The sequence below is a fragment of the Podarcis tiliguerta genome (assembly GCF_965153285.1).
Source record: "Podarcis tiliguerta genome assembly, chromosome: 13".
Lineage (NCBI taxonomy): Eukaryota > Metazoa > Chordata > Lepidosauria > Squamata > Lacertidae > Podarcis > Podarcis tiliguerta.
The window spans coordinates 22612756-22630743 of record NC_139546.1 but is presented as its reverse complement, the minus strand read 5'-3'; the positions used below and the strand labels follow the sequence as shown (position 1 = coordinate 22630743).

The window sequence follows — 17988 nt, the reverse complement described above, 5'->3', positions numbered from 1 at the left end:
TGACTAACAGGGCAGCTTGTTCTGCCGTGACAGCTGCCAAGATCTGCCATGATTTTGTTCAAAGCGATTTAATTTACTGTGGTGGTGGTGGGCAATTCTGTATGAATATAATTCTGCCTTTAGTGTAACTTCTGTTGTTTGTTATTACGGGCTTTCTTTATGTCTCAATTAAGTGGTTCTCAAACTTTCCGCCCTCGGGTAACCTTTTCTGCATCCATTTTTATGCTGTTAAATCTCTCCAGATCAAATGTGAAACACTGCAGAGTGTTGTTTTTTTTTTAGGGGAGGGGGCGGAATTAGGGCACACTCTATTTACATGAAGCGTAAGGCCTGTTCGTCTTAGCTGTCAATGCTGCATAAGTAGAAAGCATGTACTCTATAACAGGATTGAGGGTTGTTGTTTTTTTTTTAGGGGGCCTGTGTTGGATTGCAGTTATGCTGATTCTAACAAATTGCAGATTGTGTTATGTTTTCGTGTGAAAGTGGTTCAACTAAACCTGTAGTTTTTGAAGCCCTTCCTCTGTCTCCTTTTGATGGGGAGTTGAACTGGTGGCCTTCTGGTTTCTGTGGTCGTGCCCCCTGCTGGTTGAGCCACTTATAGCCACGAAGGGGAAGGGGGAATAGGACAATATTGAGCTATCTTGGTTCTAGGATGGCTCCATGCAGGCTATTAATTCTTCTCCCCACCCAACGCAAACAAACTGTTTTGCTCTGGATCTTTCCCTGAGCAACCATTCAAGTGGGCTGAAATTCAGGACCATCTGCTCTGTGTGTTCCCTGCTCCTTGTACAGACTACCTGGTCGCTGGCCGTGGTGCTGGAAGCTGTGCTTGGATACTTTTTACTAGCCTGCAATTGACTCTAGACCAGTGCTCTTCAACATTGCGGTCTCCAGCTATCATTGGACTACAGTTCCCATCAAGTCAGCTTAGCCAATGGCCAGTGGATGAGAGTTGTAGTCTTCACAACCTCCGGGAACCCTATGTTGAAGAGCACTACTTTCAGTTACCTCTGACCTTAGCTCCTGTTGTCCCTCCTCCTTGTCACCCTGATTGGAACCAGGCTTTGGACCAGAACTCCCCCCGCCTCCTCATTGGCCCACTTGTGGGCCTGTCCCAAAGTTCCAGCCAGCTTTTGTGCCCTGTCCTGTCCTGGCTCATTTTCCAGCACTGGTGTACTCAGCTGCCTGTGCTGACACCTGTCTTCAGCCAAAAGGGTAAACAGCCCTTCTTTGTGGCATGCGTGTTTTCCCTTCTTATATTATGTAATGCAGTGATCTAATGTGGTGGTGATGCAGTTTCTTTGTGCTAAACGTGCCCAATTCCTTTGACTTTCCTTCATCAGAGTTGCCATTCAACCCGTCATTGCCTCCTCTTAAAGTGAAACCGTCCCTGCCCCCACCTCCCCAGTGGCTTGTGAGCAAGTGTGAGGACTGAGCCCTGGTTTAAACGCAGCCCTGGGTCTAGGGAGCACAGCTGCCTTTAGTCCTGGAGTGTGTGGAAGGGGGGCAAGGGGGAGGCTCTGGATTCACTAGCAGCGTGGAGCGGAAGGGGTTATCTCCGTATCGGGGAAACTCCAGCGAGCCAACGAATGGCTTGCCTCTTCCTCAGGCACTGCGTATGCAGAGTGGAAAGACTCACGTCTTGACAGCTGCAGCAGTTCCTGGGAAACAGGAGCATGCCTCTCTCCCTCCTCTCATCCATGCCTGGATGTGGAAGATTCTCATCACTCTGAGAGCTTTTGCACTTATTTTTCTTCCTTTCTGTCATCCCTTGTCCACCTAAATGCAATTTCTTCACCTATAGCAGGTCTCTCCCCCCCCCCCCCGGTTCATTTCTAGATGATCGCTCTCTCTCACTCACTCACTATTTTTCATGCTCTGCTGAGTGCTGTTGCTTCCTTTCACGGCCCAGCTGCCTGTCTCACTTTGCCTTCATGAAGATTTATGGAACTGCAGTAATAAACTGTGTTTGAGCGATTCTCTTTTCCGATAATCCTCGGGCGAGCGCCCAACAGGGTGGGTGTGATCTGAGCAAGCCTGCAGTCATGTCCAGCCTGGGACCCCTCCCCATCTTGGCGTCGTCCGGCAAGGCACCAGCAGCCGTGCTACGTACCTAGCAAGGTTTTCCAGGATTGCTTTTCGGAGAGGATTCGCCACTGTTTTCTTTTCTTTTAAAAAAAAACCTCTTGCAAAGGCCACACTTTTCCTGCCTCACATTTTTTTGGGGAAAAGGGGCTACGGCCTTGTACCTGGTTAGCATCCTCAGGTGTGTCTTCCAGAGAAGAGGCAAGAACCCTTCAGCTGCAGGTAAAAGGAGAGCGAATGGATGGGTCAGTACAGAAGAGCTTTAATCCTTCACTTGCTCCAGTGAAGCCCTCCAATGCAGCTCCCTTCCTAGAAGGATTTTATCTTGGCATTGCTTTGCCTTCTCTTCTGATTCTGGCTTGAGGAGCTCCTGCGCGTGTGAGGCAAGCCCTTTCTGTTTCTTCTTGGTCTGCAGCTTGGAAACTACCTGGTTGGAGTGGCATCGTTCCAGCTTGCTTGGAGCTCCTCCTGAATTATACAAAGGGTAAGGGAAATGTTTTTCATTAGCCCAGTTTGTCCCTCTGAATAAACGGAGGCCCTGGTGCCTGTAATCTCGGGGTTCCCTTGCCTCCCTCTATGCCACACCCCAGACAAAACTTTGCTTTCTGAATCTGAACCACTCATCCAGCCATCACTGCCACAAATTTTGAGCCTGGTTGGCTGTTTGGTTCTAGGCAGGGTGTGAGGAGCCACCTGGCTTTCCTTGGGGTATTCGGTTGCTAGGCAACACCCTTCCCCTGGAACAAAATGGCCGTTTGGGACCAGAACCTGGTGGGACAGAATGAGAGGCACCGCCTGAGTCCTTCTCACTGCCACCGAGCTTGCCTTCTCTAAACCAGCAGTGGGGCATAGCCAGACAGCTGCAGCAGCTGGCAAAAGGATTACCCTGCAGGCCTGAATCTTACAGGTAGGCCATTGCCCTTTTTGCTTGGTCTCGTATAGGTGCTGCTTCACACGTGACAAGGGGGTGACACTGGTTTTCCTATGCAGGGAGTCCAGGAGTTGTGTGCATAGCAAGCGTGCCACTAACAGGGCTAGGCATCTGTGTCTGCAACATGCACGGTACAGGTTCACATTAAAAGCATAAAGTGGGAAGGATCGTAGGTCAGTGGCAACATCTGCATTGCATGTGGATAGTCAGTCCTTGGACTCTCCAGGTAGGGCTGAGTTCCTTGCACGAAACCCTGGAGAGCTGCTGCCAGTCAGTGCAGACAGTGCTGAGCTAGTTGGACCAATGGTCTGACTCAGTCTAAGGAAGCTTCCTAGGTTCCTAAGCTTTGAAAGCTCTTGAACTTGAGGCTTGATGTTCTTGTTGCAGACCATAGCACTGCCCTGGCATGAAAGTGGTTAAAGCCCACTGTAGTGAGGAGGGAAGGGAGGCAGTGGGGGTGGGGGGCTGGATTAATTTGCTTCTCCATCTCTCTCACTTCCTCTCTGTCTCTTTGCTTCTGCTGCTGCATTGTGGAGAGAGAGAAAAGCCCACCATCTCTTTCTTGCTCAAATCGCTTCTGGCATTCCGCACAGAACCCCGGCCATTAGCTGCCGCGAGAGATGCTGAGCCCGGCGAGGGTGGTCTGTAAGCTGGGCAGAGCCTCGGGCAGCTTGCCATTGTTCATGGAGCATGATGGGAACCTGAGAGCTTTTGGCAGCTGGAGGGGATGGGGGGGTGGGGAAGAGAAGTTGGCAGGGGTGGACAGCTCCACATGAGAGGGTGGGTAATGGGAGCGAAATAAAGGCAAGATACGGAGGTCTGGTGCGGTATCAGGGAAAAACAAATTGGGGGGGGGGCGGATGGGTTTCAAGGCCTCTGGATTATTTATGACCCTAATGTTGCTCCACCGGAATCACTTTCAGGATTTAGCCACAGCAGCAGATGCAGGACACCTGCCAAAAATCCAGATTCTGCCCAAAGGCCCAGTTCATTCCTATCATAATCGTTTAATTTGCATGACATGAAATGAGAGCCTGTTTTGTTCCAGTGCACTTTGGTGCATGAGTTGGAAAATCCAAATCTCTCCCCTCCCTCCTTTCCTTGAACGTGGGATGCAAGTCCACTGGGAAGGGGCCATGGCTCAGAAGAAAAACATTTGCCTTGCATGCAGAAGGTCCCAAGTTCAATCCCTGACATCTCCAGGCAGGCTGGGCTAGGCTGGGAGAAACCCCCTGCTCGAAATCCTGGAGAGCTGCTGCCAGTCAGTGGAGGCAACACTGAGCTAAATGGATTGCCGGTCTGACTCAATGTTAAAGCAGCGTCATATGCTCCTGTACTGTACAAGCACCATTCATTTGAATGGTGCTTGCAAAGAAGGCTTTATCTGTTTTCCTTTCATGTTTTAAGGAAATAAAGAATGGGGGTTGGGAAAAGCCTTTGGTGAACAGATGGCGTAGATACCAGGTTCAGAAGAATAGCATCATATTGGGGCTACAGTCCATCACATAGTTAAATGTGTTTAAATCTAGTTGCTATTTCCCCTGGAGTTAGCCCCAGCATCAAATCGGGGGTGTGGCACACAATTCGCTTCAACATTTCAAAGCAAAATATGCAAGTTTCCAGCCCTTATGGCTGCACAGAAAATAACCTCCGAATAATCTGGGCAACAAGAAATCTGGGCAGTGGTCATTAAACCACTCAGGGAGACTTAACACTTGCTGTCATCAAGGCTTGAGTGTATTGCACACCTTTTTGGCCCTTCTCTATAAGCAGTACAGGGAGTAAACTGGGAGTAAAACCCACATAAGAAGCTTTGCGTGGTTTACACCATTTGCAGAATTTGTTTCTTCCTTAGCCCAAATATGGGTGCCTTCTTTGGTTGCTGCACCTTGAGGACTAGAAGACTGACACAGAGCTGGAATCCTGAGCAAGGAGCAGTCCCACTGCTCTAGAGAGGTAGAACCACCTTGGCATTGTTACATTTCTGAGCACAATTCAAAGTGTGGGGGCTGACCTTTAAAGCCCTAAATGGCCACGGCCCAGTATACCTGAAGGAGCATCTCCACCCCCGTCGTTCAGCCCGGACACTGAGGTTCAGCGCTGAGGGCCTTCTGGCAATTCCCTCACTGCGAAGTTACAGGGAACCAGGCAGAGGGCCTTCTTGGTAGTAGCGCCCACCCTGTGGAATGCCCTCCCATCAGATGTCAAGGAAACAAACAGCTATCTGACTTTTAGAAGACATCTGAAGGCAGCCCTGTTTAGGGAAGTTTTTAATGACTGATGTTTTAATGTATTTTTAATCTTTTGTTGGAAGCTGCCCAGAGTGGCTGGGGAAACCCATCCAGATAAGTGGGGTATAAATAATAAATTATTATAATATTATTATTATTGTGATTGGCCAGACACCTGACTTAGAAAGCCGTAGGTGGGGTAGACCATTAACCAATCAGAGCAATGAGAGGTCCTGCAGTACGGTAGAGAAAGATGGGCCAGACCCTGCACTTTTAGGTTATCCACAAAAGCTCGGTGAAGAGTTCATCCTTGCCCAGGTGACCCTGCCTGGTCAGCTTTCCCCAGGAGCATCATGAAATACCATTTGGGGCATAATGGGAAGGCATGATTGAATGAGCTATGGTGCAGCAGATGGAAAGGGTGGCCACCCTGTACTTGGAGTGAGTCTCCATGCAAAGCAATGTGGCCAAATTAATTTTTTTCTCCCACTGCTCTCTGATCATGATAACCCCAATCTCTAATTTTCTGCATTGGGCTCTTTCTCAAGTTCTGAATAGACTTCAAGCTCCCACTCCTCATCCTTAAACTCTCCACCTATACTGTAAATGGGTTAACCAAATTATATCCCTATCTTTCTCCCTGCTCAGCCACTTTGCCTCCTTGTTCCGACCCTTCCACCTCCTGTTAGGCTGCTGCAACACCCTCCCCTCTCAGTTTTTCTGTCTCCTGTCTCCTGAAGACCCACTTCTTCAAATCACCTTAGGTTCCTGTCCATGGCTACCTGTCCTCCTCTTCCATCTCCCATTAGCCATTTGTTCAGTTCCTGTCACCTTCCCTTCATTGCTGCTTTGATCATTTCATGTAGATTGCAGAGTCCTTTTGCTTTCAAACTCCCACCCACCCATTCCTGGGCATAGTCGGGGGGGGGGGGGAGCTGCTCCCCTAATCAGTAAAAATCAATAAAGATACATAGCTAATGCAGGTTCTGCCCCTCCCAACAAAAGGCCTGCACCCCTAACAAAAATCCTGGCTACGCCCATGCTCCTGTGCCCTTTGCAGCTGCACGATTGACAGGAGGAGACTTAGCAGGGGGAGCCTTTTCCCACTGCTCCAGCTCCATGCCAGGAAAAGGTTCCCCTGGCAGCTTTCCGTTTGTTGTGGCATCTTTTAAAGGAACAGGTGCCATGCTCCTGCCAAAAATAAGTTGGCAACACAGGCTGCGTACACGGGGTTGACACATTGCCATCCGTTCTGTGCTAAATCTCTGCATTTTTGTGCTGTACAGCAATGATTGCAGTCACTCAGCATTTGCAGAGTGCTCTCTCCTCCCCCCCCCCCTCTTCCACTGGAGGATTTATCCATTCGGTTCTATCCATCTTCGGCTGCACTTTATCTTTCTGCAGCAGATGCCAAAGCTGCAAGGGAGGGATGCTGCAAAAGGGGGCGGGAGGACATGGCACTCTCAGGTTAGCCTTGCATCTCGAGCTCTCACCTGCCTCTTATGCTTAACTCAAGGTTTTTCCTGCTCCTTTGCAAGGTTTGCCCCCACCTCGCTTTCAAATTGCCACCTGCTGGGTTTCAGGGCAGAGTTGGGTGCTAACTGCTCCACCTGTCCTGGTTGTTTTGGAAAAAAAACCCCAAGGCTGGCCGTAGACAAGGGAAGCTTGTGGGAAGGAATGGTTATTTATTAATTTCTTTAAAGACAACAAACAGCACCACAGTTGTCCCGTTTTGCAGTTAGCACAAAAGGCCTTTAAGAGAGAGAAAAAAAGAAAATCGTTCTCTTTAGCAGTCAGGAGAGCTGGCATGTTCCACCATCCGAGCGTGTAATTAGAGAGAAGGGAACTGCATGCTGATGCTTTAGCTGTTGGGGTTAAGAGGGAAGGAAAGAGAGTGAGTGAGAGAGAGCTCATAGTGTAGCCTTCTCCAGGAGCATTGCAGCACAGATTCCTAAGCAGATTCCTCAGGGAGAAATGTTTCAACTACACACTCCATCTCCCATCCCCTGCTGCTGATTTCCAGAAGGTCCACAGCAACCATTTTCTGTGCACTTAACCTGGGAGTTGGACCATTCAAACTCTGCAGAACTTACTTCTGAGTAGGCAGGCTAAGGACTAAGTTTCATTCTCCAGTATCTCCATGTAGGGCTTGTGAGACAGCCCCACCCCCTGCCTGCCAGTCAGTCAGTGCAAGCTTTATTAAGGGTCAGACTTTGCCTAAGGCAGCTTCTTATGTTCCTATGTTGTGCGCTTTTAATTGGTGCTGTTGTTAGATGGACCAGCCTCACCTCCTGAAGTGCTGCATCAGGGTTGTTGTCTGTCCTGGCCATGTGCTCTGAGCTACCATATATGCAGAGTTCTGATGTAGCCCAGCGGATAAAAAGGCTGGAGTTGTGACTGGAAGTCCTGAGATCTAATCCCGCTTCAGCAATGGACTTGGTGTTTCCACGCTCTGTTGTAAAATGAGGCTGAAACCTCTGGAGGTGATTTTGAGGTGGGGAGCAATCTAGGGATGCTAAACGATGGTCAGACTTTGAGATCCTTGCTTCTGTTCACTCTGGTCTGAAGATGCTGTAGCAGCAGGGAGTGAGGTCTAGAAGAGCCCTCTATGGCAAAAGAGGCACTCTGCATGTGTATAAAAGCATCCTTTTCTGTTTAGGACATCACAGCATATCTTTCGGGATTGATATTTTACATTGGAGGGAAATTTCTGGGGCTAAGCCCTTGTAAAATGGACAGAGGGGGACATTCATTCTTGGGTGGTGCACAAATATTGTGAATAAATAAAATAAATAAAACTCTGGTGCCTTGTGAGTCCCTCCTGCCCACCCAACAGAGCTAGATCAAAGCCATGTTGTACTTTTTTCACAGAAAGGCTCACTGTTTCACTGAAATAGGGGGGGTGGGGGTGGAACGCAATGCAAATTCTGTAGTCAGAAAAACCAGTTTTGGCAAGTGAGGAGGATAAAATGGTGCAGATGTTTTCCATTATGCAAATGACATCTGATTGTGGACAGAATTACTATTCAGCATCAGCAGAAGCGGTGATGGTTTACTGGAGATACTGATACCAGTGCTAGCTCTGGTACTTCTAAAGCTTTCCGTCTCGCTGCCCCTTAATCAACTCCCTTGTCTCTCTTTACATGCCTTCTTGCTCCGCTGCATTGCCCAAGATCATCTACTGTCAAATCTCTTTTGTCCGTTACACCAAGACCTGCTTCCAAAGGACCTTCCCCTCTGTGTTGTCATCCTTGGGCATCTCCCCTCCCTCTCTTTGCTGCCTCCCCTGCTGTCTAAATTTAGACTGTAAACTCCTCGGGGCACGGACCTGTCTTTCCTACTTACGTTACTCTGTAAAATGCCATGGTGCACTGATGGCATTATATAGCTCTCTTGCTTTATTTCAGGTTTTTTAAAGCCAATGTCCAAAATTATATCATACTCTAGGAGCTGGGAACTTGCGGTTCCCATGATTCCTGACCATTAGCCAACATGTTTGGTGCTCATAGGAGCCTCCATCCCTGGTCCAGGCAGAAATGCATCATTCCTGTATCCTGAGTGTACAGCATCTCGAACACTCTTGTCTTGCATAGGAATATAGGAAGGTGCTGTTGTGGACTGGTTGGGCGCAGAAAAATGGTGGAAGGAACCAGCTGGGGAACCACCAAAGGAAGAAGGCTCAGAGCCCAGGGAGTTGTGGTGGGACAATGTGATGAGTGGTCAGAGGTAGAAGAGAAAGAAGACTGGGAAGAGGAGGTGTCAGAAGCTGAAGAGGTAACTGGACTTAGTGAGCAGGGAAAGTCGGTAACAGAGAGAAGTCCAGGATCAGAGGCAGAAGCTGAAGCCAGCAAGTGGGAGGAGAGAAGCCAAGAGGGTGAGATGAGTCAGGCTGGTGAAGAAGTGTGGGTGTCTTCCCCTCCTACTGTGACAAGCTCCCCTCCCCACTTGTCTCCCAGATCCAGAAGAGGCATGAAAAGGGTGGAGGAGAGGATGACTGCATGCAGGCACAGTCTCCAATTGCTTGGAAAAAGCCCTGGGGAGAAGGGGACTTTGATGGCTGTGAGGAGGTGGAGCTGTTCTCATTAGGCCTGACACTCAGCCAAGTGAAGATTGTGTGTTTGCTAATAAAGAGTTAACTCCAACTTTGAACGGTGTGATTTGCTCTGCCAGCTCGCTCTTTGACAGCTGCCTTATAATGAGTCAGACCATTGGTCCACCTAGCTCAGTATCTCCCACATTGACTAGCAGTGGCTTTCCAGGGTTTCAGGTATGGGCCTCTCTCTGCCCTTCCTGCAGATGTTGGGGATTGATCCTGGGACCCTTTACAAGCAATGTATATGCTGTACCTCTGAGCCACATCTTCAGCTAAATGAGGGTATTTCACAAGGTCATTTGGGTCATTTGGCCTCCATGTGTTCTAAAGGCTTCCAACTGGACATCTGTATTATCTGTTGACTCCTCTAGGGTCTTTAATTGATCAAACACATCATTCCTTACCTAATTGTAAAGCCACTTTTGGAGCCAAACTTAACTTTAAAAAGCTGGGTATAAATACATTAAATAAATGGTGTATAATTGCAAGTTGTAGCAGAAAGATCCCACCCGGTGTGTACACCAAGGAACCTTTGATTTTAAACCCCACGTGAGTTTATTCAAACCTGATCTTGATTAATGCTCTCATAATTAATTATGGAAACCAGCTGATACGCTTTTCTAGTAAAATAGGCTTTTTCTAGCAGTCTGAGTACCCCAGATTTCCTGTCTACAAAATATCAGCTTTCTGTATTATTTGCAGAAATACCTGAATGACATTGATACATCCTCATTGAGGAGATGGAGTGAGTCAGCGAGGATCAAGCATTGGTAGATAGGAAACTACTTAAAGTCCCATCAGTGTGATGGGATGGATGGTGGTGAATGTCCCTTCTGACACTCCTTCACTCCCTCACATCCTCTGATCACTATGGCTCTCTCAATACCTCTCCCTTGATCTATTCTGATGCTTTAGTGGGCTGTGGCGAGCAGCTTCATACATGAGTATGAAGCAATTTCCAAACCTTCTTGACAGATGAGAAGGTGAAGCATGCCACTGGGACAGGAAATGAAAGAGACATTTGAGCGACATTGTCACAATCAAAACTACTCAGCCTCTGTCCACGCTCCTATTTGTTCTGCATCCAGTGGTTTGGGAAATGGTGTGCTGCAATCCACGGGTGTATCTATCCTGTTGTTTCTTGGGAAATGCTGTGTTTTGATGCAAACTTGGCATAGGCCCACCTCACAACATCATTGGGCGGATGTGGATAAAGCCCACCACCCACATTGCCAGGACTCTGTCGATTTGTTTTCATCTGTGTTCAAATGGACACACTGGGAGTAATGGGCAATCAATCTGCAATGAGCTTTTACTTTTGGAACGAAATAGGTTTCTCAAGAAGCACATTCCAAGGGCCAAAAGAATATGCAGTAGAACTAAACTGTGTGTGGACTACGTGGAATAAACAAGTAGCCAGTCTCCATTGGTGCTAGAATAAATTGTTGTGTGCATGAAAACTCTTGACTACCCCTCTGGAAATTCTGACTGCCAGTGACTCAGTTGCTCTGCAGGCACAAAGGAGCTTGCCTATCGAGCATCTGATTGGTCAGTGGCCTAGCCATTTATGGTACGATACTGTAGATTTCCGCCATGCCTTATGAATTTGTAACCTGCAGACCCATGTTGGGATGCTGTCCCGACTTGTTGATTAAAACCTGAAAAACTTCCAACCATGGTGACAGTTTGAGATCCAAGTGATAGAGAGAGTCCGGACAGTGGGAGGTCTGCAGGAGTCACCAATCCCTCCAGATGCCCTCCTCACCGCGCATTCATGATGACTTGCGCTCCTGATGCTATTGGGGCAGTTCTATGCAATCCTGTTCTCAAGACTGATTGTGCCTGCAAAATTTTTCGAATGGTCACACTGCTTCCCTTCAATCCAATGCATATCCTGCAGCTTCCTGCTGAAATACTGTAACTTTTCGGACCACAAACATTTGGGGTCAGGGAGCGGTGGACATCCTGCTTTTATTGGGCTATAGCCCCACCAAACAGCAGAAAGGGCCTCAAAGTAATTTCAGTGCCCAACAGCTAATAAAATGGAGTGATGTTTCGAAGCCCAAGAGCTAATAAAATGGAGTGATGTGTGGACGGTTCAATATAAATCCTAGGTAAAAGGTAAAGGACCAATTAAAGGTGACTGTGGGGTTGTGGCGCTCATCTCGCTTTCAGGCTGAGGGAGCCGGCGTTTGTCCACAGACAGCTTTCCGGGTCATGCGGCCAGCATGACTAAACCGCTACTGCATCACTAATGCACTAATAGTGCACCGGTGACATGTTGCAGAAGGACCTTGCCAAATAAATATAACACACACACTACTCCGGAGGGGGCTAAGGTACGATGTGCTGAATGGGACAGAAAGGATCTGGGAGCTGCATTCAAATTCCTTCCTGCTTCTCTGGCTTAGGTGCTGTTGGCAGCTTCTGAATTAGCGGCCCACCTGCCAGGCAACACTTTGCTTTGTGAGGCTATTTATTTAGCCCACCCACCCCAGGATGCCAGCTTTGCTGCTATTTCTGATTCTTTATCTCGTGAGCAGCTGGGCGCCAATTTCTGAGCCAGCTGGGCCAATGGGCATCACTGCAGATAGCTCTTGAGAAAACTGCTTACCTTGTGAGTTCTTTTTTTTATTAAAAAGACTAGTGTCAACTCATTCCAGCCACAGGGAATAAGCAGAGTCAAGAGTGATTCTTCTTCCATTTCTCCCCACCTCCCCCAATTCCTGACTCCATCCCAAACATCTGGCTGTGGGCTTTGTGTCAGATTTGCAGCTCCTTATGTGTGTATATGTTTATTTTTCTAATGCAGTTGGGCCCCCCCATCATCCGCAAAGCCCCAAAGTGCAGCAAACTATGGCTATGAAAAGCAAAGTGCAAGGCAACTTGCTGTGCTTTTAACATTTTCAAAAGGAGATGAAGGGAAAGCTAGTCTGAAAGGGCCTCAAAGTAATTGCGGTGAAAATCACAGAAGCTGCATTTGTGGAAGGTGCAAAAACTCAAGGAAGCATGAATGCTGATGAGTGACATAGCATAGAGTTAAGATAGCAGGGCTTTTGTTTGGCTTTCCCCCATGCAGTTCAAGCTTTTTTTTAAAAAAAAACAACAAAGTGAATCGCTGCTTCTAATGTGTACGCTCATCCCACTTCCACTTGTGGTAAGCAGGCTTGGCAAGTTTGTGCTGTAGGGTGGCCACTGACCCATCGCCAGGAAAGAAGAAATGCATCACCAAAAAAGGAAGACAGACAAGGATACATTAGCATAAAATCTGCATATATTTCATCATGGGCTGGTTGATGCATAGGGATAGTTTGTCAGGGATCCAGGGGGAGATTCCAGTGGGATACAGAGGGTCCTGGGGAGGAACCAAGTGGGTGTGTGGGGTTCTCAACCTGTTCTCTCAACCCGCCATCCCCATGGCACGAGCCACAAGCCTCGCCTCCCTCTCCATAGCCATTGGAGCCTATTTTTGACGCTTCTATGGTGTGTTTTGTTCTGTCAGATACTGGCAATAGCCACGCCTCTCCAGGGGGACACGTTCCTCCTGCCCCATCCATCTGCCAGGGGGCAGAGACACCTTCCCTACCAGCTATGTCCAGGAGAAACAAAAAGACAGGCAAACAGGTGCTGCAGGTGCCTCCTTCTAGGCAGCATGTGTGATTGCTTGCTAAGGAGCTGAAACTCTTGCTGCACTACGCTGAGCCCGCCCCATTCCTTTATATAGGATAGCATGGGGTGTGTTGTTTTTGGATCAATGCCTTCACTTTGGGTAGTTAGATTTCCTGCCTTTGTGCATCCGTGCCTGGGATGAGTATTGGTTGCCTGTGCCTTAGACCAGTGTGCCTTAGACCAGTGATTTTCATAATGTACTGCACCAAAATAAACATGGCATTCTTGGAAAAGAATCCTGATTTGAGTTCTTGATCTTTGGCAACTGGGACCCAGGGCATTTTAATATACACGTATAGATGTGCGCTCTGGTCCAGGGGGTCACGAAGAGTCAGACACGACTAAACAACAACATAGATGCAAATTTGGATCAAGGTAAAGGTAAAGGGACCCCTGACCATTAGGTCCAGTCGTGGCTGACTCTGGGGTTGTGGCGCTCATCTCGCTTTATGGGCCGAGGGAGCTGGCGTACAGCTTCCAGGTCATGTGGCCAGCCGCTTCTGGCGAACCGGAGCAGCGCACGAAAACGCCGTTTACCTTCCCACCAGAGTGGTACCTATTTCTCTATTTGCACTTTGATGTGCTTTCGAACTGCTGGGTTGGCAGGAGCAGGAACCGAGCAATGGGAACTCACCCTGTCGTGGGGATTCGAACCGCCAGCCTTCTTATTGACAAGTCCTAGGCTCTGTGGTTTAACCCACAGCACGTTATCATTTAAATAAATAAAAAGAATTTCACCATAGTGAGCAAGCAATACTGCGATCAGATGGCCTGTGCACCTGCCCAGGTGCAGCTCACTGTTGATGGGAACTTCAAGGCCCCTCTGCTCTGTATCTTTAAACTGGGCTTGGTCTGGTCCATCCTTCAAGTAGAGTATTGTCCCTAGGAAATGTGGCCATCTAGTTGTGCAGTTACCTGCTTTTAGACTCTGGACTTAGTGGTCTCACAGGAACCTGCTCTTTGGATGTTACTTCATTGCTTTAAATGGTTTTACAGGGAGCCTCTCTTTTTATGAGCACATGTATGTCTTTATTACTTCAAGCCGTGATAAACCAGCCCTTTTGCATTTGGGGATCCTCCCGTTCATTCTGCTACTTTGGATTTTCAGCTCCAGACACGGCTGGGTTTGTGTATTGTTTTAGAAACCTTTTGGACCAAAGGTGGGTATTGGCAACTGCCCATAAATTTTACAGATTGTTCATGTTTGGGGAACATAATCAGCAGTAATCTAGTGTTAGTGAAGGCATAGTGGAGCATCCTTGACCTTGTCTCAAAAAAGGGGATATACTGTGGAGGAGAGCTAAGAACCAAACTAAGCGTGATTGCTTCAAGCCTGTGTGTTTAAGGCTGTGTGTACACTAAACCTTTAAAGCACATTTGAAACATTTCCCTCCTTAAAGAATTGTGGCCACTGTTGTTTGTTAAAGTTTGCCAGGAATTCTAACTCTGTGAGAGGTAAATACCAGAGAGGGCTGGGAGTGGCGGCATGTCTGAAATCCTGGAGAGTCGCTTTCCGTCTGCGTGGACAATAGTGGTCCAACTCGGTATAAGGCAGTGGATTTCCTGCAGCTGGTTGAACTGGATGCCCTTTGAGGTCCCTTCTAGCCATACTGTTGTTGTTGGTATCCATCTGTCTTGGGAGACAACGGAGGAGTGCACCTTTGGGAGTGAAATTGTAGGAAGCGCCTGCTGAGGCTGTAGAGACCGATAAGGGAGAGACATGTTTTGTTCCAGCTGGGGCCGATGAAGGCGTCCGGTTGTGCTGCTGCAGATGCACCATGGCATTTCTTTTCTCTGTGCTCCTCACAGCAGTCATTCCTCCTCAGCTTACTGCTATGGATGCATGACCTGATTGTCTGTCTCCAGGCACTGTGATTGTCTGTGAGAGATTCCCACACCGTGGGGTTGATGTCAGCCTTCATGCCACATTTGCAGGCATCTTTGTAACACAGAATTGGTTTGCCAATGGGTCTTGTGCCTGAAGCCAGCTTCCTGTAGAGCATGTCCTTGGGCAGCCTGCCACCTTCCATACTGTGCACATGACCAAGCCAGCATAGACATCGCTGAGACAGGAGTGAAAACATGGGCATGGGAAGGTTCGGCTCCAGCCTTCAACCCAGCCATGCTGCCCTTCCAGTTGCCCTACTCCACTCCACCTCTGCTTTATAAAGGTTTGCATTGAGTCTGCTGCCATCTAATCTAGTTTGTCCCTAAGAGAACCCCAGTAAGAATGTTTCAAAAATTGTTTTTTGGAGAATGAAATCCTTATGAAAACTAATAACAGTCTCCCTTCTTACCTTAGTGACCTGTTGAACAATTACTGCAAGGGGACAAGATACACAGGATCACTGTGATCTCAATAAACCCTTTTGATGTCCGATCTGTTTTGCCCCATGATGTGGTAAATAGTTGGACTGTCCATAATTTATCAGGTTAAAAGGTGGCAACCCTATTTTCAACTCTCTTAAAGAGCTATCATCTGTCTCCTGTGTTAATTGACGAGGGCCATTTCATAGAGTGCCAGTGATTTAGTTTCTAAGGCACTCCTCTCCCAGGGTGTAACAGAGACATGGGAGTAGGGTGATAAAAGTGGCAGGGATTTAGAGCCATTCATAAAAGCAAGGCATGCATCAAGAGTGGAGGGGAAGTAGTAACAACGACTTAGTAGTTCCTTCTCACTTTGAGAAAAGTCTGTAGCTCAGTGAAAGAGCATCTGTCTTGCATGCAGAAGGGTGGGTTCAATTCCTTGGCATCTCCAGGTAGGGTTGGGAGGAGAGACCCCTGCCTGAAACCCCAGAGAGCCTCTGCCAGTCTGTGTAGGCAATACTGGCCTGACCCATGGCAATGACTGGTGGACCCATGATCTGACTCTGTATGAAGGCAGAGGTAATCATCCTGTGCCTGGTTTGTACTACAGTGGTAAAAAGGTAAAGGTAAAGGGACCCAATTCATTCCGGAGGTCCGTACTTACCCTGAAACTGTTCTTAACCTGAAGCACCACTTTAGCTAATGGAGCCTCCTGCTGCCGCCGTGCCGCCGGAGCACGATTTCTGTTCTCATCCTGAAGCAAAGTTCTTAACCTGAAGCACTATTTCTGGGTTAGCGGAGTCTGTAACCTGAAGCGTATGTAACCCGATGTACCACTGTACTTTGGGCTGCAGTGATTTGGTTTAGGCCAACTACTATCTCTCAACCTAACCTACCTTGCAAGGTTGCTCTGGAGCTAAAATGGGGAGGAGGAAGATTATGTAAGCCACCCTGAACTCCTTAGAGGAAGGAAGAGTGAGATAAAAATATAAATACACATGTGCAAACACACACAGCTTCCGAAAAGGAAGGTCAATGAATTAGAGCAGTGGTTTTCAACCAGTGTGCCGTGGCACCCTAGGGTGCCTTGAAGGGTGGTTAGGGGTTCCGCGGCAACAGTGCCCTCTGTCCCTTTTTCCTTCCCTCCCTCCTTGGATGCCCCCTCGTGTCTCTGCCTTCCAAAGGCTTGCACAGCTGTTTATTGCAGCAGCCCTGGCTGTAAGATCCACAGGCAAATGGTGCCTCTGGATGGCACCTCGCTTTGGGGCTCAGGGATGGCAACAGCAGCTTTCTGGAGGGCTCCCAAGGAGAGAGGAAAGGAGAGGAGGGTGAGGGAACCCTCCACAAGGGAGGGTGTTTGAAAAGGGCCGAGAGACTGGCAGCTCTGTAGGCAAGGGGTGACATAACTGGGCTCCTGAGCCCCACAGGGGTGCTGCAGAAAAATGTAGTTGGTTCATGTAGCCATGGACTCAAAAAGGTTGGAAACCTCTGCGTTAGGGCAAATAGGGTCCTGCCCCACCAACCTCAGTACTGCCCTCAGCCAGCCCCCACCTGCCTGCCTTCTTGCAACCAGTCTATGAATTGGCCCTGGCTGTCACTTCCTCCTCCTCCTCCTTAGCATCAGTGTTGCGCTTGTACAACTCGGCAGAGAGAAGATGGGGTCTAATCTGGTCTAAACTAATCTGTCCAGAGGAGGGCAACCAAAATGGTCAAAGGCCTGGAAACAATGCCTTATAAGGAACGGCTAAGGTTAGCCTGGAGAAGAGGAGGTTAAGGGGTGATATGATAGCCATGTTCAAATATATAAAAGGATGTCACATAGAGGAGGGAGAAAGGTTGTTTTCTGCTGCTCCAGAGAAGCGGACACGGAGCAATGGATCCAAACTACAAGAAAGAAGATTCCACCTAAACATTAGGAAGAACTTCCTGACAGTAAGAGCTGTTCGACAGTGGAATTTGCTGCCAAGGAGTCTGGTGGAGTCTCCTTCTTTGGAGGTCTTTAAGCAGAGGCTTGACAACCATAGGTCAGGAGTGCTCTGATGGTGTTTCCTGCTTGGCAGGGGGTTGGACTCGATGGCCCTTGTGGTCCCTTCCAACTCTATGATTCTATGGAATCATAGGAATGTAGAGTGGGAAGGGACCCCGAGGGTCACCTTGTCCAATCCCTTGCAATGCAAAGAATCCCTGACAGGTGGTCATCCATCCAAACACTGCTCAAAAGCCTCCAGTGAAGAAGAGTCCAGATTTTGCTGCCAGAAAGTTTTGCCTGGCTTTTAGTCAGAATCTCATTTCTTGTAACTTGACTCCATTGGTTTAGGTCCCACTCCCTGGAGTAGAAAACAAGCTTGCTCCATCTTCCATGTGGCAGCCCTTCGGATACTTGAAAATGACTATCATATCACCTCTCCAACTGAGTTGGCTCCACCTGTCATTGACTATGCCTGTCATTGGATCTGGTTCCACCTAATTTTGGGTTCTCTTTTTGCTTCCCTGCCACTGTTCCCAATGGACACCAGTCGTCATTGCTCCTGAAGGATTATTTTGAATGGCTTGAAATGATGTTCTTCGTGCCTGCTTTCCATGAGTTGTTTGTATTTGCCAATAAAAAGACACTCCTTCCAAGGAATAAATGGGATCGTTTACTGTGTAGGCATTAAAAATGTGTGCTGGGG

The 17988-nt window shown here is 48.2% G+C and overlaps 1 protein-coding gene across 16 annotated transcripts in view; it reads left to right on the top strand.

The window, feature by feature from the left end:
• Nucleotides 1-17988, top strand: part of SRCIN1 (SRC kinase signaling inhibitor 1) — a 322505-nt gene that overhangs the window by 154910 nt on the left and 149607 nt on the right. The window contains exon 1 of one of the 16 annotated variants that reach the window (XM_083408499.1): nt 1641-2569. The exons of the other annotated variants lie outside the window; for them this stretch is intronic. The gene's annotated coding sequence lies outside the window, so the exon portion shown is untranslated. Of the gene's footprint in view, nt 1-1640; nt 2570-17988 lie in introns of those variants that run through there. 16 annotated transcript variants of the gene reach the window in all.